Source organism: Dinoponera quadriceps, unplaced genomic scaffold (assembly GCF_001313825.1).
Source record: "Dinoponera quadriceps isolate SergipeBrazil2010 unplaced genomic scaffold, ASM131382v1 scaffold1421, whole genome shotgun sequence".
Classification (NCBI taxonomy): domain Eukaryota; kingdom Metazoa; phylum Arthropoda; class Insecta; order Hymenoptera; family Formicidae; genus Dinoponera; species Dinoponera quadriceps.
In genome coordinates this window covers 203,905-209,051 of record NW_014555502.1, presented here as the reverse complement: position 1 = coordinate 209,051, position 5,147 = coordinate 203,905, and the positions used below count along the sequence as shown (strand labels likewise).

The following is a 5,147-nucleotide window of genomic DNA, read 5'->3' as shown; positions in this document are numbered from 1 at the left end:
CCTCCCACCCTCCCTCTCTCTCTCTTTACCCTTCTCTTTCAGTCTCAAAGTGCCTATATTAATTTACATACTTTTTTTCGCACGATCCTGAAGTTTTCCATGCAAATCTGGGATTATAATCTAGAGCTTTGTAAGCATCGCGTTTAATACTTCGTGTAAGAATGCAAGGCTCGGTGCCTCGAGGGTTAAATATCGCTGTTATTATACTCTGTTAGGGATTTGTATCTCGCAGCTGGGCCGTGCGCTTAACATAGTCAATTTAACGCAACGGCGCTGCAACGAACGGATTTACATCGGGTGAAATCGAATGAACGTAAAACGCCGCCGCGTTCATCTTTTCTGTTCTCTCTCTCTTTCTCTCTGCCCTTTTTAATTTACATCGGGGAGAAATAACGCGTTATCGATCTAAAATCGGCCGAATTCGTTGTTGTCGTAGTCGAATATGTCGAGACGTGTCGTCGACTCTCGTCGAGTCGACCGAAACCTCGCACCCGATACACATGCCGCGCTCTTATCTAACTCCGATAACTTTAAAATCGTGTAAATGCCAGACCGGCCGGACACATATGGACCAAACGAGCTGCGGATCTGGAATGCAGGGCGGTGAAGTGCGCCGGCGCTCCAGACGCGAACGCGACCTTAATATGCATTTTTCCCGAAATTCTTGGCTCTCTTTCGCGAGGCGGAGGGTCGACCGAAGAATGTCTTGCAAATGAAATTCAGCGAGGATATTAAGTTTTCTAATCCGTCGCGCTTCCGCCGCGCGATGTCTGCGATGACGGTGACGTCATCAGCGGCGACGTCATCAGGCACGCATGACTTTTCTCACTTCTTTCCTCCCTATTTTGTTTTTCTTCTCAATCCCGCGGTACACCGCTCCAAGGCGAATAACTATTCTCGTGTGTAACCGTTCGTCTTGCCTTGTAAAATGCGCTCCTTCACCGTTATTATTATTATTATTAATTGAACACGTACATTGTGCACTTGTATCCGCCCGGAGCGTTCGAAGGACGGCTCCTCCGCGCGCAGATGCTTCTTGTATTTTATGTTTTCTGTCGTGTAATAGAAATAAGGTGCAACGTACTACTATCGCAGTGTGTTTCCTGCCTCATGTAAGAAAACAGCGCCCGCTACCCTGAGGGCCAAATATTGCGGCATGGCATACTTCGCCATGGGACTTTGATATACACAGCTGCCGCCGTGCTTAACATATTCAATTTAATACGGTAACACCATGGAGACTATACTTAATTTGCATCGGGAGATCCGATCCGAGAGTAGCGTACGCCCTGGAACGAGAGCGATCAAGATGATTGGATATACAGGTCGTATCAGAAGTCGCGTCTCTCTTTCTCTCTCTCGCTTTCTACCTCTCCGCGTTTTCTCAAACTTTCCCGACTAGTATCGATTCATATAGAGTCGTCTCCGTCGACGAAAATTTCATGGACGTTTCATAAAATCGATAATTATAAAAAGTACGCTTTTTGTTCACTTCTCCACTCGGATATAATTATTTTTTTTCTCAAAACAGCGCTGTTAGAATCATTGCGCTATAATATTTAGTACGGGAGGAGATCAAAAATAATTGGCGACTGTATTTTATTCAGGAAATTATTCGCAAATAGAAAAACTTAATGATAAACGATTGTAGATGTTCGTTTCCGTTATTGAGTGGCGCTTTTTGTCGCGTGACGCGTTTCGTTCTGTGTGCTAAACGAATCGAGTACGATATTATTTAATTATTAATTTACGATCGAAAAGATACGGGGCATATCGCGCTTAAATATAATAAATAACTCCAGCGGAGACCCCGGGGAGTTAATTAGGATTTATCTGTAATATGTAGGGCTCGTGTCGCGAAAGAAAAGTGACGTGTATTTAATTAAACGAATCGACGCTCGTGATGTATAGCTCTTAGCAAAATTGTACGGAGGCTACATGCCCGAGAAGAGAAAAGCCTAGATACACGGTTGCGGAGGAATATCGGCTGGCGGAAATTACTCATCCAATTTTCTTATAAGGCGACCTAGAACATAGTTCCGTGATCTAACGCGCGAGCCCGCCCGGTATCTCGCTTATGGATTTATCTCATACAAATGTGGTAAGTGGCGCGATCCTTCTTAATCGAGTCGTTCCTCCCCCCGTCCCCTTTTTTTAGGGCTAACGGAGATCGATCTCGCCGGTGAGTGGAGGTAGGAAGGTCAAAGTGCGGAAATCGCGAGAAGAAAGAACACTGGCTCCGGATGAAAAAAGGGAGAGAGAGGGAACGAACGAGCGAGCGAGCGAGCGAGGTGGAGAAGCGGGAGGAGCAAGGAAGGAGGAGAGAACAGGGAGGGTGAGAGCTTGACGATCATGGGTGCGCGGAACTAGCCTGGAAAAACGAGGCAGATCGGGCTTCTTCCGGGCGAGAATTGAGACGTAGTCGAGGGAAAGGTGTCTCGTTGTTTAAAGAGCGCAGTCGGTAGATCCCCTCGAGGGATCCTGAGGGATAGGTCGGATGAGCGCGGCGGAGGGGACAGGGGGGCGGCGGTGGAGTTAGAGGGCCGCCGCGGGTAGATTTCGGGGGTAGATACCGGGCAAAGGCTGTAGGCCGTTTGCTATAGTGTGCACGTTCCGGGGCGCGAGAAGCGAGAGCGGCGGCAGGGTTGGCGGCAGTAGAGCGAGCGAGAGGGCAGCAACGGGGGGAGGGCTGGAGAAGGGCGAACGAGAGAGCGAGAGCGGGACGAAGGGATTCGTGGTATAGCTTCGACTTTGGCCGTGCCGCAGTGGTATCGAGCGGCAACCCCACCTTTCACCCGGTCGCTCCCACCCCTTTTGTCCCTCTCGCCTCGCTCGAGCCACAGCGCCGCCGCCACCATTCCGCTACCCTTATAGCGCTCTAGGCGCTAGTACGCTCGCACGAACGCCGCGGATATTCTTTCTCTCTCTTTTTTTCCCTCGCCGTGCGCTCCGAATAACGTTACTCTCTCTCTCTCTCTCTTTCGCCATCCCCTTCGGCTCTAGCCGAAGCACCCTCGCCACAACCTCCTCCTTCTCCTCCGCCTCTCTTTCCCGCTGGTAAACCATACCACGTGATGGCGCGGTCTAGCGTGTGTAGTAGTAGTGGTACTCTATTTAATCAGCCACGTGCCGTGGAATGTGCCGAATATCGTTTTGGATATTGCTCGCTGCAACGAGGCTACAACGGATACTTCAGTTGAAAAACGATCGTCATAATAGGGGGAACTCGATGCGGGAGGGACGGATGCGCCGACTCGATAGACGACTGCTGCTTCGCCGTAGCCGCCTGATAACAGTAATGACACGACCTCGCGTGCGCGGAGAAGCACAGCATCTACCTTCCCAGGAAGAATCTTATTCCACGTCCCCCTTCTCCAGCGCGAAGGAAACGCGTCGCCTTGCCTTCCCTCTTTTCCTCGACGACGACGACACGCGGTTCACGTATCAACTGCGTTTGTTAGAATAATCTTTTTTCGAAAAATAGCATCGGAATCTCCGGGCTATACTTGAGGCAATTAGGAAGTAACTTCTTCGCGGTGTAGCCACCGAGTGCGCGTTTTGTTTTTCTTACATATATGAATTATTACGCTGCTCGCGCTATACGCGCGGAAACATTGCCACCACGATGGGGCGGAAAGCTGTCGGCAACGAGAACGCACGTAACAAATGATCCATTGAAACAACGATGTATATAAATAAGAGAAAGAGAGAGGGGGGAAGGAGCGGAGTCGACGAGGGCAAAAATAAAATGGCCTTATCAGCGCGAAATAATGCGTACCTCTCCGCAGGAGAATTGCATTCCAGCTATCCCGCCAGTGTAATTACTTACAGTCGATTTATTCCAGTACGGTGTTGCTTGAAATATTTTTATATCTCGGCGCTTTACGGACAAACGAGCATCGGACAGAAACTGCCTGCAAAGGAGTTTTGTTTTTATCGCGATAATAATCCGATTGACGTAATACCGTGCGCGAAGGGACGATCCCTCCTCTGCCGCCCCCTGTCGCTCTTGCTCTCACCCACATTTTCTCATTTTAACATTTATATTTTCGCATACGCGCGTACTGTGGAGAAAAAAAAAACAGGAAGAACAATGAAAAGGGAGAACGAACGCACGATCCGAACGTAATTCGCTTCAGTCGCTCGTTTTTCGCGAGATGTCGGGCGAACTTGAAGGTTTTTTCCGCTTTTCCTCAAACGTATTGTCGGCCGAGTTTAAAGGCGTCTCATGAAATTTTACAATTTTTCCACCCCCGCTAATTTCAGCCCTAGCATCTCGGATTTCCTTGAGAGATTTTTCCACCGCGAGGAACACAGCACCTACGCGTGTACCACAATATTATAGTAGCTTACAAATTAAAAGGAAGGCTAGAGGACAAGAGGCAGAGAGAGAAGAGGCAAAGAGAGAAAGAGAGAGAAAGAGAGAGAGGGAAGGAGAAGAAAAGTAAAAAGATCCTGGCCCGAGAAGGTAATCTGCTTTGCGGTTTATTCTCCAAAGTCGGCCAGTCGTGTTAAAATTGCTAATATCGGCGAAACAAAAATTCCCGTCGCTCGCCGAATGACGCTCGTCGAACTGCTCGCTTTTTCAACGAGGCCGCTGCTGCTACACTTTGTCCTCTATCCTCTCCCCCCTCTCCCAGTACTCCCTCTGCTCGATGCTGCGTATATTAACGGCGCTAAAAGCGCTCGAATCATAGGGGATCGGCACGTTAATCAGGAATACAAAGCCAATGCTCGTTGTTTTGCTTCTTAATCGGACGCCGCGGCAACGGCGGCGGTCACCTGCATTTGCACAATGTCCCTGACTACGGTTTTGTCGACGAGGCAACGACCGCGAAACAGCCAGCTATGTTCGAAATTAGCATTGAAAATTCTACGGCTTCGCGCTTGCTACCTGTTCTACCTCCTCTCCCTCCGTCCCATCCCTGCGTCGCCTGTGCCCGCGCGCGCCAAGGTGTTATTTGGTTATAGATACAGCTTATATAAATTTCCATATTATTCGTCCAGAAAGTGATTACAACTTTTACGGAGGATTTGTAACGGATCACGCGGACGGTGTTATGCAAAAATCAGATAACCCGCCCACCGTCGCTGACGGTGGTAGTTTCGAGTGAATTAAGTTTCGAATGCAAAGTTTCACCTCTCTC

The 5,147-nt window shown here is 49.1% G+C and overlaps 1 protein-coding gene across 2 annotated transcripts in view; it reads right to left on the bottom strand.

Moving 5' to 3' along the window:
• The window catches only part of LOC106744534 (irregular chiasm C-roughest protein-like), a 155,962-nt gene that overhangs the window by 91,964 nt on the left and 58,851 nt on the right, over positions 1–5,147 (bottom strand). The gene's annotated exons all lie outside the window — the stretch shown is intronic.